This window comes from Wyeomyia smithii, chromosome 3 (genome assembly GCF_029784165.1).
Source record: "Wyeomyia smithii strain HCP4-BCI-WySm-NY-G18 chromosome 3, ASM2978416v1, whole genome shotgun sequence".
Lineage (NCBI taxonomy): Eukaryota > Metazoa > Arthropoda > Insecta > Diptera > Culicidae > Wyeomyia > Wyeomyia smithii.
This window is the reverse complement of record NC_073696.1, coordinates 113801715-113816614: the sequence shown is the minus strand read 5'-3', so window position 1 is coordinate 113816614 and position 14900 is coordinate 113801715. Positions and strand designations below refer to the sequence as shown.

Below are 14900 nucleotides of genomic sequence, written 5' to 3'. Positions count from 1 at the left end.
ATTCGACCATTCCTATGAATTTCGGTGAGCTATTACCAAAACGCGTCAACTTACGTGAAAGTGTCGTATAGAAATTGCTCATCGGGTTCGTCGCTTTAACATTGTGTTTACGAGGAAACTCATTTTAGGTGTCTGAAAAAAGGGTAATGGCTAGGGACACCAATATTCACAGAAATGGTTGAATAAGCAACGCAGATCCGGTAATTGTGATTCGTGAAACGATTCTTCGAGTGAAACTAGTATTTTTACCTCAGAAAGGCTACTGTTCTTAGAGCAGCCAACAGCCTCCTTCAAGAGGCACTTCTCGGACAGACTCGGATCGGTCACAGCACCGTCGATCTCTACGTCTCGTTAGGGTACATAACCATGGTACTCCCTCGTGAAAAGCTCAGAGGTAGCAATCCTCTTAGCCTACCCGAGATCGCTAACCAAAACCCGCATTTTATTTGGCCTAACATTAGAAATTTTAGTAACAGCCGAGAAGCGTGACGTTAGGTGGTTTGAGGTGGTGGTGGAGGTGGTATTATATTTAGCGATTCAGATTAAGGACCAACTTCGGGCCAAAACTAAACAAGTGATAGTGCCGTCGATCTGTCTCGGTAGAGCCTAGGGCGGAGGAAAATGAGTGGGGGAAAGGAAGAGCTAGGGGTAGCGGGTATTTGGACTGGAAGATCAGAAGGCAAAAGGTCAGAGGGAGCTTGCTCGTCGTCGTCAACTATTGTCAACTCGTCGTACTATCAAAGTGGAACGATAAAATATGTTAAATATTTCTACAAATTTTCGTTCAGTCGATCGATAGATTCGACGTGTACTTCTGTTTTGCTCCTGGTTGGTGCGCCTCAGTTCGACGCACAATCGACACAGCCAAAACGTATCAGCACACCGACAAACAATAGATTTGATATGCTACGCCAAAACACAATAGCGCCAAAAGGCACGCACAAACGCAAGCTTAGCCTTTGAGGGAGGACCCTACTCTGGAAAGTTGAAAAATAATGAACTTTCGAGATATTTTTTCAGATGTTTAAAGAAATGTGAAGTGTTCGAGTATTTTAAAATACCCGAACACATCGTTTTACTCTAAATATCCGAAAAAGAATTAATAAAATTTATTATTTTCCGATCTTACAGAGTAGGGTCCCCCCTTAAGTAGAGTCCTATAAACGCGACTGTAAAAATGTGTAGCAGCAAGAAAACAATATGCAAGCTACTGACGATGAAATCGAAATCTAGACTGACATTTGAAATGGTCAGAAGTTTTAAAACCTGTTATAATAAATCAATACAACGCAATAATGACAATTGTCATTTCAAGTTAAAGATTGGAGGGTTTACTGTGAAGAGATTAATTTCTTACAGGTTGGTCAACATTTGAATCGAAATGAAAATTAGGGCGGTCCTAAAGTCAGTGAAATAAAACAACTAGATTTTCTGTTTGTGGAAAACACGTTATACAATTTTAGATAAAGTCGCAGAACACTTGATTGAACTAGCTGACTGAGATCAAATACACTAAAGTCGCTTTTTAGGCGGGGGATACGTGCAGCGTAAAAAAACCGCGTAAAAAAACGTGTAAATTTCAGAATCCGAGTGAAAAAAAACCGCGCAAATTCCGGAATCCGCGTAAACTCCGGAATCCGCGTAAATTCCGGAATCCGCGTAAAAAAACCGCATAAATTCTGCAATCCGAGTGAAGAGAAACCGAAATCCGCGCAAAAAAAAATACCGCGTAAATTCCGGAATCCGCGTAAAAGAAAACGCGTAAATTCCGGAGTCCGCGTAACAAAACCGCGTAAATTCCGGAATCCGCGTAAAAAAGCCGCATTAAAAACCGCGCAAAAAACCGACCTTAGTGTATTCTTAAGTGGTTCTGAAAAACAGTTTTTTACTCGATTTCTTTTTTAATTCAAATTGCAAAATTGTGTTCAGATGGCTTTTAGAGCTTCGAGAGACGCAACTTTTGGTGGATACATTTTAAAGATATCTTTTACGAGTGAAGAGTTATTAACGCTTTGATCTTGGACATACGCCTTTGTTTCAAATGTTGATTTCCAATTAACTAGCTTCATGTATATTTTTTTCGAAATAGTATAATTTTAAAACAAGTACTGGTATGTGCTCCAGTAAACCTCTATGGCTATTGGTGAAATTTCTATCGTCTACTTCATGAAATAAATTCGATAATTTTATGAGGCACTATGAGGTAAATTGGGGTGAAATTGATCACTATTGAAATCCATACATTCTTTTGGCAATGTGCTTTTTTTCGACATGCCAAAAATAACGGATGATTTCTGTACTGAAAAGAATCATTTGCAGCTAGTTTGGAAACGAAAAAACTATATTTCAGGTAAAAATTTGTTTATTTTGATTCACGAGCTGCTTGTTGCTAAATTTGCTCTTATTTGATCGTCGTTAGACCGATTTCAATTCGGTTTGTTGCAAAAGCTCAAAAACTAGCTCTGAAATTGAAATCTTTGTGCTTTTCTGCGAATTCATCAGTATTTCTTTAATGGTATGGAATGATCATTGTTGAAAATTACATTTTTGAGCTTTTATAAAACTTTACTCACTTCTCCAAATTTAACGTAATTAACCCTCAACTAAGATTACTTTAAGTAAATTCAATACTTTTTTTTTGTTATTTGGAAACTTGTTTGATCAATTTGATTGAGTTTTGACTGAGTTAGAATAATTAACGTTAACTTTGACAGGTATGTGAATCATGCAAAAGTTGCGTTTAAGGACACGTTAACATTGCCTAGTGTTGTAAGAGCAGTATCTTTTGATTAGTATTTTTTATCACGAATTTTCAGGTGATCAATTTCACCCCACTGGTCAATTTCACCCCAATACACGGTACTTCTTGTTACTTTTTTTTCAACGTTTTTCTGTATCAGTCAATAAGTATTTCAATTAATAATATCAATATACGAAACAATTTTTAAAAAACATTTTCGACAGCTAAAAGTCGCATTTAAACAAATTACGCAAAATTTTTAGATTTTATTTTTCGAAAGTGCATCGGTTGTTTAGCGAAACGAAGCAATCTTATGTTAGCATAACCCCCTTGAAATCGTCTTCTATGGCTACGGCTCAATTTTCTTGAAAGGTGTTCGCAGAACTTTCCTGGACGATGCAGCGGTATCATATGCATCATATCATGAATCCGTCAGGTAAAGTAGCTTTTTTACTAAATATATAAACTAAAACTGTAAACTTTGTTGACGAAAAATTAGCAGATTCAAGCTAATAGTTTTCAATTTCGAGAAATAACTTTTCCCCATTTTTGTTATATACTGAATTACACGAGTTGCTCTTCCAAATTAAACCTGAATATATTTTTTTATTTACCCCATTTAGAAATATCAACATTTGAAAAAGGCATGCTTCCAAAATTGAGGCGTTAATAACTCTCTACCCGTAAAAGATACTGTTGTTTAGTGATAAAAACTTGCGTCTTTCAAAGCTTTAGAAGTTATCTGAACAAAATTTCACTGAAAAAATTGAATTGAAAAAAGAGCAAAAACTGTTTTTCTAGAATTACTCTAAGATAAATTGCTCTAATTCAGTTAATTCGAGAGCTATAAAAAAGTAATCTTCTGCAAGGTTGTGAGAAACCAAGCAATCTACAACTTTGCCGAAAATAGTATCACATGTCTCTGCAAAAAAAATTAGTTCGCTGATTTTAGGGACACCCTAGTTTTCTTTTCTATCTTAATGAGGACCTACTTCTAAGAAGCAACTACTCGAAAATCACAAAATTGTATCGAAAAACCCCGGATTTAAGTTGGTGCATACTAGTTCAATAATAATTGCGATGTTTGTAGAACAGTTATGAATTGCCTCTCATATACCTGCACATTTGTCACAAGCACCATTACTACCAAGACAACTGTTTTAGTACTTAAGCAAAATTCCTGCATTGGAAATCTCAGTAATAGATTTAGCGCCAGTGAAGCACACTCGTTCAGCTAAATATAAAATTCTACCGGTGAGATTGAAAAGTGTTTCAATTTTCGAGAAGTTCTTCCCGCGTTCGGAATATGTTTTGAGAATTGGTTGCTGATGCAACCGGAACAGCAATTCCACAAAAAAACGGGCAACCAATTCGACCATTTTTGATTTGGCTGAAACTTGGCATAGACGTTTCTATAGGCAAAAGATGCCATTTTGAGCATTGGTTTAATTTTTATGAACACGACTCATTTTGAATGCTATTGAAAAATGCGATTTTGGAGAGGTATTGCTGATTAAAAATTTTTTTGGAGCCAAAAAGGTTTGTTTGATTGGTGTAACGTCTTTGATAAAGGTTTAGATAGTATTTTTTCTTTCTGAAAAAATATACCGTACTGCATCAAGTTTCGAACATTTACGCTATGATGTAACTTCTTGCACGAAAAAATCAACGAAAAATGAAATTTCTCATCGACTTAAAAGGTTTAGCATGTTGGCTATTTAATTGTTGTTGCAATTAAGTGCCGTTAATACGGATTTAAACACATTTTGTACACGAAAACAAGGAGAATTTAGAAATCGTCTTTGGTTCAAACTCCCAGCCAGTATTGAGAATATTCACTGTCATGATATTCAAAAGCAGCGATTTTCAGCCTTTTTTATATTGATAATCATACTACCCATGCGACGTTGATATTCATGAAACCAAACAACCGATGAACACCGACAGGATAAACCGTAACATTCTTGTTGATAATTTGATCGTCAAAAATTAAAATCCTTTAAAAATTAAACGACAAAAATATCATTACGAGACCTTCGATATTCATTTCACTGTTCTTTTATTGAATATGATAAACGATATTCATGCTTCGACGCAATGAGCATGGGTTACTGAGTTGCATCAGAAAATAAATGTGATGACACTGCGAACAATTTAGTTAATTTAGACGTGAATAAACATCGATATTCTAAGGCACTGCTCCGAACACTTCAACGAAATCGCTAAGAGAAGGATGGGCAAACCGTCTGAGTACTGACTGTCACTTTCTTCAACGACTGCTGATTCCACGGTAATGGCGCTACAATAAAGAATTATACATCACTGGGTGAATGACATTGCAAGGAACGAAATGGTATATAATAATCATGCTTTTTATTAAACTAGCTATAATAATTCGATTTGTATTGTTAAGTGTTCTAAGTTTGAGACTGTTCGAAGCTTGAATCAAAACTGTACACTCTAAAAAAAACTTATTTTTTGAAAAAAAAAATTATAAGAAAACTTAAAACCTAACTATCTAAAAAAGCTCATCTTTTGAAAATCTGATTTTATTTACAAAAAAAAACAACAAAATATAACCTAAACAATGAAACCAGTCCGATCATGAAGAGATCGAGAAAAAAAGCTATAATATTTTGAAAAAAAATTCCAATATTTTTTTCGAGGGACCTTTTTTTTGAAGGATAAACTAATCATCTGAAACTTTGCCGAAGACAATATGCCAATCAAACAAATCGTTTTGGCTGTAGAAATATTTCAAATTTCTAATAGAGCACCCTATGAGAAATTAAAAATATTTTACAGTTAAAAACGTTCGTTTGATTGGCATAGTGTCTTTGGCAAAGTTGCAGAATAAAATTTGTCTTTCATAAAAATAACCGTGAAAAAAAATGTTTTTCTCAAAATATTGTAACTTGTTTTCCTGATTTCTCCATTATGGTTTCATTGTTTAAGTAATCTTTTGTAGTTTTTATAAAAAAAATAGAGTTGTTCGAAAAATGAGCTTTTTCAGATAATTAATATTTAAGTTTTCTTCTACCTTTTTTTTCATAAAATAATACTTTTTTTTAGAGTGTATTTTTTATTCATTTCTTTTTTTTTAGAAGACGTTACATCGATCAAACAAACAGTTTTGGCTCTAAAAATTATCGACATGCCGCAAGCAAGGTTTCGGAGAACTCGACCAGTAGTGGCCAATAAACGTTCAAGTGGCCAAATGCCGATCGCCAACAGTGTTGTTTTGCAAAAACTTAAAAGTTTATATGTCGCAAGCAAGTTTCGCTACCGTTTTCAATCTGGCCTGTGTCCCTAGACCGGCACTTACCCCACGGTTACCCTCGATAAGTCCGGAACAACGGAAAATTTCGAAACGTCCCCTACTGTCCCAAAAATTATGATAAATTTGTGATCTTTTGAATAAGATTGGATCAAATTCGGTTTAGATCTGGCGGAATGACAGGTAAAAGAATTTTCATTTCATCGGCTCTGGAGGGGTCAGGTATGCAAGTGTTAATATATAAATGACGACAACATAAGCCCAAGCTTTACAATTTTTGTGTTCATCATTATCGTTTTACACGCAATCAACCTCTGGGTTTTTCCGAAACAATTTCTCAATCTCAAAATTAGCAACAATATATTGGAATCGAAAGCAAATCTAAATTCAACCGTGACGGCACTCTACAAGGTATGAATTTATGTTTCGTATTTTTTCTTTCTCACAAATCGATCGAAATTACCTAAGTGAACCTATTAACTGGCATCGGAACAAAATTGCTACATCAGTTAGTTCCTACACACGGTGAACAAATTGTTGCATATGCCTTCGTTGTAAAAGAAACAGTTCTTACCTTATCTCTGGCCATAAACCATACTTCAGAAACAACCCCACTATTAAATCCATCAATCTTATCTTAAGGAAATGCATATCCATGCATAATCTCACCGGTGAGATTTATTGTGAGCCGGAATGCAGAACCTTCGACGACGGCGGACGATCAGGGGCAGCCGCGTCCAGCAAGTCCCTGCTGAAGATCTCACGAATATCCGGCGGCTATTGTTAATATCCCATCAAGTTACAGTTCGATCATCGATTGTTTCCAGTGCAGCTTACCGTCCGGCGCATAAGCAATCGGTCCACGAAAAACCGTGACGAACGGAAAGAAAGCGCGCTGACCGGACGATCGTCTCTATTCACGAACACACAGCAACTTCAACGAAAAAGCAACACACCAGATCGCATCTCAATAATATAATTATTTTCGCCCTCGTAGGCTTTCCGCGGAGTCGAGCCGACCTCGGCGTATGTATAGAGTGCTTAGGTATTTTTTCCTCTGCTGCAGCTATCTCATACAGTCCTACATAATGGGTTGTTGCTTCGCGGCGCGTTGGCCTTTCCGGAGAGCCAAAAGGAAATGCGAAGCACACCGAGATGAGAGTGGCCAGATGAACGGCGCGGAGGCGCACGAATCTTCGGGAAGTGGAAAGACGGATGAAGCGGTAAACGAACCAGGACCATATGTATGTACAGAACACAACATTATCGGCACACTGTTGGCAAACAATCTTGTCAGGACTGAAGAAGTCGAACCAGTAACTGACGAAAGAGCGGTCAGATAATCACGTTATAAGAATGCCAGCAAATGCTAAAAAGTATTCCGATAGTAATAAAATGTTTTGCGCAGGGATACGAGGTCAAGTCGAACGTTTCTCAAGGCTAGATCACACCGCACTGGCGGGATAATGTTGGACAAATATGTCGTTATCGAAAAATGTTCCTTCTAAACTGGTTACATTAACATTCCACGAATTGCTCGCCGCTGCACATAAGAGTATTTGAGCCAAAAAGCTGGTCAAAAGTCCAAGTCGCTCTATTTTGGTAGTAATAGGATAGATTTACATCAAAAACGTGTTATTTTCGTATAATCAACACAAAAAAGGTGACATCCATTTAAAACGTCACCCAATATATAAAATATTACATTAAATTCGCTTGCTCCATTTTTCTAGTGTCTCTTTACACATGGTATAAAACAAAGATTTAGAAATTTCCATATAAATCTTCATTTAATAAAATGTCAATAAAACAAAAAAGAGAAACCAGGAGGAAAATTTTTTTTTCGTATATTTTCAGAAGGCTTTGACCTTTCTGTCAATGAATAAAGCTTCGACGGGACTTGCTCGGAAGGTTACTAAATCATAAAATTAATTTCACAATATTATGGATTTTTCGCGGTTGGTTTTCATAATCACTTATTTCTTAAACAATTTATGATTATTTTATACATTCAACGTTTCAAATATTGCAAAACATTTTACTTATCTTGTAGTTTCTTGTAGATTCTTGTAGATCTTGTAGTTGTTTTAACTAAAATAATTAAAAATAATGGGAATCGTGTATTTTGTATATCGGACTTTTGGCCAACTTTTTGGGTCAAATACTCCTATGTGCGCTGGAGTGCTCAGTCAGTCGAAACGCTCCTCACTAGTACTTCGTGTTTTTTTATTTTGCTATACATTGTTTCGAAGCCACAATTGTTCCGTTTTTCACTGGACTGAAATTCAGAATCATTGCGCTGCATAACAAACAACTTTTCATCAAATAAACAAAAATAGTTTCTAGAAACAAAGCATAGGAAATATTTTTATTACTTTTTGTTTAATAATTTATGAACCAATACACACAACTGATTAGTTTTTAAGTGTATAATTTATACTGTGTATAAATTGGCATTAAATTTTATGCTAAATCATGTGTAACTCGAATGTTTAAATTATAATTGAACTAAATATTTTTATTTATACTTTATTTTTCAATTTTCTAACAAGAGGCTAAAAATCAAGCACCTTGTACTACCCTGTACTTTGTTGCTTTGTTGATTTTCTAAAATGTCCTGTTTTTTTGATGACAAAAAAGTTGGGGCAGTGAGCTTTAGTATCAGAACATTTTGGAGATAGTAACCAACAACCCATCGTACAATTGAAAAACAACGCAGTTAGAAGGAGCATATTTTGTTCAAAATAACACAATAGGAACTTGTTCATATATACTCTCACTGCTTAGATTCTTTTTTTTTTTTTTGTATTAAATAATGAATGTGTATCATTTTGGATTTAATAGAATATTTATATAGAATCTAATTTGAAAAGAAAATCTACAGTGTAATGTGTAATGATGTGAAATTATAAAATAAAAATCATTCAAAGTATTTTAGCTGAAAGATTCTCTTTCAAACCAATCTTCAAACAATCACGTAAAATATGAAAGAACTAATCTGTTCACGAGGTAAACCAAACACTTTTATAAGAGTAATGAGTGCGTTTCGATTGATTAAGCTAAGTCGGTCTGCGTCTCGCTCACAGGATGCTATTGTCAATCAGATATCAAAGTGTCAGTTTGCAAATAAGATACTACTTTCGATTATCTGCAACCTCTTCAACGGAGGCTTCTGCTATCGGCAGCCTCATGCTACGGGAAAACCACTGCCACCATGTGAGTGCCGACACCGGCTCAGATCACACGAGAAGCCAACTACCAACTAGACATTAATACCCACGCAGGCACGGTGCGGGTAACACGGATTCCGGTCCGGTCCATCTGTAACGTCGTCTTCGTTCGTCAGCCCGCCGTGATTAGTCATCGGACCGGATTCCCTTTCGACGTTGCTCATAGTAAGCTAGTGTCACTTCTTTCCAATGAAATGGAAAACTCGATCAACCGCGCAAACCAATGCTAAAACAACTTAGTTAGCGGTATGACGAACGGAGTCCGATCACAGCTACTTGCCAGTGATCAAGTAGCTTCCATAATTTGATCTATGCCCTTCTATGTGGTATGTACAAGAAGAGCTCAAATTTTTTTTTATTTGTTCATCCTTACTGGAGCTCAGTAAAGAACAGTTAACCGTTTCGTTTCGTTCAATTGCAGTTCACTCAACTTCGCGTTAATCCGCGTAATAAAAACCGCGTTAATTCAAAAATCCGTGTAAAAAAACCCTCGTTAATTTAAAAATCCGCGTAAAGTAAACCAGCAAGAAGGGCTTTAGAAAAAAAAAACCCGAAACGCTCTAGGACCAGTATTTAAAATTGTTCTCTCTGACGGTCACTTCGGATCTTTCGGAGTACGGAGGTTTTTTTTGACTAAATCTTTTACTATATAAACACTATACGTTTTTCGTTCCAAACCCACGTTAATTCGAAAATTTGCGAAATTTTTTGTTTAAATTGTAAAAAACCGCGTTAATTCAAAAATCCGCTTAAAAAAGTACTTTGCGACAGTTGTAATTAACAGCGTTTAATTTTGAAGCAAAGCAATATTTTCTATACAATAACGTGTTTACTGGGGACAATAAAGGAGTCGGACTTAATTATCTGAAAAGCAGTTATGTTACTGACCTTGCACATTCCATTCAATGAATCTCCAAACTCTATCGAACACACTTGCAAGGTCGAAACGATTCACGACACTCTTACGAATGCAATTTGATCAGCTTTTTAAGAAAATTATATATCATTTTTTGCAATAACCTCATAAAAGCATCACTGCGTGGGGTTCCATGAATGCAGACTTAAAACTCCTTTTCGCTCTTCAATTCGGCTTTCGCTAAACACACTTCGTTCACAACAGACACTATAATTAATTCACTCTTAACCGCATTCGGCTCATTGGAAACTGCACTAAACATATGAGGAGGGCGGAAAAGCTCTTTCGCAAACCCTTTTAGCTAAATCCACTTAAGAGCTTCGGCCGTCGTTGGTTTTACGCCGCAGGAGTAATGGACACTGGAGTTACTGTTGGTGATACAGGGGACCTGGAATTGATGAAGAACGCTATAAGACAAAAATGCATGTATCTGATATTTCAGGTATGTTTTTCTTTATCATCTACAATATCCACAATTTCATTTATTTGTACTACAATCAACGTAAAAAAACTGACAATTACAAACGTTGAAATAATCATAGATCGTGATTGCATGCGCCATTGTAGTATTCTTTATACCATAAACAAACATGATATGACGTTGATTCTTTTGCTTTGTTTTGGTGTCAGACAACGGGCTTCTAAAATAGTTACTACTACCCAAATCATTGACTATGGCTGCAAAAAAAAACCTTCTCATTGAAGAAAAACCGTGGCTTTGCTCCTAAGGTGACCTTCATATGCGACTCAGTTCAGCAACCGCAAATGTCTGAATGTAACAATTTTCTTCAAAATACACTATGAAAGCGATCCATAACGTTACGAATGATTGTAAGTAGGTCTACGTTTTCTTTTCGTGTAGATTGAATGTTTTATTTTTACTAAGTGCACTTGTATAGTTAATAAAGTATCCTATCTGATCAGTGACTGAGTGATACGATGATACCTCACGCCAACCCGCTAACGGGCGCATTTAATGCACAGCGTGGTTTAAAAAATTTTCCCCGACATGCGTTCGCCTCTTCCACAGAGAGGCAACCTTCACTGCATCGGACAAAGCGAAACTGGAAAACGGTTTTCAAAACGAAACGGCCGCAGGTGAAAAATGCAACCACGATTGCATCGACATAAAGATGCAATCAAAGCTTACTTCGTGCCAAAAATTAAGCAGCGCAACGTCTTTTGGCCAATTCCGCGTGAGATCACTTTTGAACGCAGGGATGAAAATCGTGATGGGAATGATGAGAATTGTAAATATAGGAATGTGAAATATTGGTTGTTAAACTTTGAGAGAAATAGCGATCTGAAAAGTATAATTCACATAGTGATATTTTTCGTATACAACAAATGTTTTTTTTTCCAATAGGATGTTGATAAACATGAGAAAATCTTGCTGAAACCATCCCACTGGTGATACTAGGTCTTTAACAAGGATAATTTTGTGTCTAAATGATTGGAAGTAGTAAAATAATGAGAAAACCACTTTGACTAGCTCATATTGATGAACCTTTCGGGCATTAAGGGATCAAATATTTTTTAGAAAAGTTGCATTTTGAGCAATTCTTGATATTTTTATTGATCTGTTTCTCCTGCATTTGCCATTGAACACCCTACAACCAACACGTCGTTATAAAGAGAAATCATAGATCTTTCATTTGAAGTAGAAAAAAACTGGCCGCTATTTTGGATTTTATCAGGAAAACGTGTTTTTGAGTTTGAGTCTTGAAGTTCGCAACCGTTCGTTTTTAAATTTGGTACCACCATTCGAAAAATGAGAAAAAATGCTTTAAAATACATTTAAAAAATTAGGTGAACATCGAGTTTACCATTCAGATTACTTTTGTAAATCGTGCTTCGAACAGTTCAACGCATAACGCGCGGTCAATATCAAAGCGACGCAATTATTTTAACGTGGAGTTTGCGTTGCCAGGTATCCAGATCTATCTATATTATCTTTTTTTTTATTATTACTTTATTAAGGTGGCTTTCAGCCACAGGCTGGTTCGCCACCAATATCTGTATTATTCAAATTTTTGAACACGTATCCAGATAGGCAGATTTAATATCCAATTCTCCAGATTTAATATATATGATACAAATTTTATTTTCTCTGTCTCGAAAAGAGGTCATCATTTTGAATTTGGCGCAAAAATTGCAATTTTTCCAGTTCAAATGGTGCGTACTCCAAGAATTTAATTCGAAAAAAAAATCTTTTGTCCTGGGGACCCCAAAATTACTGCTTTTTCACTTTCCCTGCTTTTTCACGTCCCCCAAAATTACTGCTTTTTCACTTTCCCAAATATTGACGTAATTGACCTGGCGATGCTGCGTGGAAGACATGAAGCGTGCTGGATGTCTGTTCAGCTCTTTGGCTTTGTCGATGATATTGGTATCGTAGCACGAACCCTTGAGAGAATAACGGAGACGCACATCAGACCGAAAGCTGAAGCCAGACGAACTTGACTGGTCAGGTACGCGCCGAAGACTAAGTACATTTGAGCCAAGCGTTAAAGAAAACAAGAAAACACACAAAAAGGTGATTCTTTTGCCTAACACCGCTTTACCACATATTGCTAGCGTCGTCAAACGTATGACGTATGGAACATCCTTCCTCTTCTGCTGTAGAGTAACGGACCCATAAATCGCCCACTTTATTCATGACTAACCAGTTAAACGATGTTTGGTTATAATTTCGGCTGAGCAGTCTTGAATAAGTAGAACGATCTGGTTTTTTACTGTCCGACGTTTCGTCACTGATCAGTGACATCTTCAGGGGAAACTGTTGGTGTTTATTAGCGATTAGTGTCTGTTTTAATTCTTAAATTTGTTAACAATTGATAAGAGTTTATCTAGTTGTCTGTGGTTGAGTTGTCTGTGACTTACATAATTCTTGTTCGTTCCTTGTCTGGATGCTTTTTAGAGCTTATCGTCAACATTAATTGGGGCGATTCGGGGTACATTCTACAATATTGGTGTTCATAAAAGTCTATGGTACAATTTTTCTCTTATAAATATTTTGAACAAACTTACAAATCTCTTTGCTGTGGACCTATTGCGATGGCGGATGGTAACGTTATGGGGAGTAGTTGTGATTCGGGGGGGTCACAACTACTCCCCATAACGTTACCATCCGCCATCGCAATAGGTCCACAGCAAAGAGATTTGTAAGTTTGTTCAAAATATTTATAAGAGAAAAATTGTACCATAGACTTTTATGAACACCAATATTGTAGAATGTACCCCGAATCGCCCCAATTAATGTTGACGATAAGCTCTAAAAAGCATCCAGACAAGGAACGAACAAGAATTATGTAAGTCACAGACAACTCAACCACAGACAACTAGATAAACTCTTATCAATTGTTAACAAATTTAAGAATTAAAACAGACACTAATCGCTAATAAACACCAACAGTTTCCCCTGAAGATGTCACTGATCAGTGACGAAACGTCGGACAGTAAAAAACCAGATCGTTCTACTTATTCAAGACTGCTCAGCCGAAATTATAACCAAACATCGTACAATTCCCAACAGTCGAACTCTCATACAACAATCATAACCAGTTAAACGTTATACATTTTCATGTGTTACTTCGACGATTTGCAGTATTTACTGTATAGTGCACAATAAACATTGTGATGCACCTTCGGGTTGCTTCACAGCCAAAATAACTTATCTAGTCGAGTTAAATGGAAATTTCCTGATGGGTGTCCGAACCCCTAAATTCGACCCCGAAAATCCTAATTTCGTTCACCTAAGGATCCATTTTTCGCCCTCCTCGGAAATATGACGAAAACAGCTGTTAAATGAAACAAATCAACATATGAAAAGAAAATCAACTTAATTATAAAATGCAGTGGTGGGTACCGCTAACCGAAAATTTAGCGACGCTAATCGCTAAGTCGCTAACCGGAAAGTTTAGCTCGATAATCGCTAAACGCTAACCGCTAAACCCACATTAGCGGAATTTTCGCTAATCGCTAACTTATTAATATGTAAATAGTCATATCGCTATATTTATTGCTCGTGTTTTGTAAGATTTGGACCACTTTGATCTTTTGGGGTAAAACAAACGAAAACAAATACTTTTGAAAGCTATTTACAATAAGAGGTTCCCAATATGGTGTTCATACTTGATTTTGAAAAACAAGGAGTAACCAAAGTTATTCAGCTTGCATAAAAGATAAATACCTTGGAATATGTTCATAAAAATTCAATATCATCTGAATCGGAAAGGTAAAACCAAAGTTGTCATAATTTAAAGCCGAAATACTAAAGTTCTTGGTTGCCGAAAATTCAATCTAGACCATGCGCTTGTTCTGAAAAATGCTCCTGTGGCTTGTACGATAACTAAAACTCCATTCTAGGGTAAAAAGACTGACTTGCACTTGTGTCGTAAACAGAGGAACTCTAGACAATTGAGACAATTGAACGTTGTTTGAATGAAATTTTCGTTCCAAAAGTAACATTCGCAGTAAAGTATGTTCATCTTTCGAAGCAATGACGCACGCCATCAGCAATTCACAGTTTTTCTAAAAAGTTATGTCGTCACTTCTCTACAAAATTTTGCGAATTAGCGATTAGCGTTTCGAAGCGATTAGCGAATTAGCGGAATGGTGCCCACCACTGATGAAATGCAATTGGTTGGTTAACCGTGAAATGCATTTGTTTTATAAATTACCAGCTGATTACCCAGCCTTACTCGGGATTCCATGTTAGCTCTTGTTGTTATGGTG

General features: G+C 36.3%; 1 protein-coding gene across 2 annotated transcripts in view; it reads right to left on the bottom strand.

The window, feature by feature from the left end:
• LOC129730168 (myosin-I heavy chain) overlaps positions 1–14900 on the bottom strand; it is a 233401-nt gene that overhangs the window by 198699 nt on the left and 19802 nt on the right. For both annotated transcript variants that reach the window (XM_055689272.1, XM_055689273.1), the window contains exon 2: positions 10136–10551. The gene's annotated coding sequence lies outside the window, so the exon portion shown is untranslated. The remainder of the gene's footprint in view (positions 1–10135; positions 10552–14900) is intronic.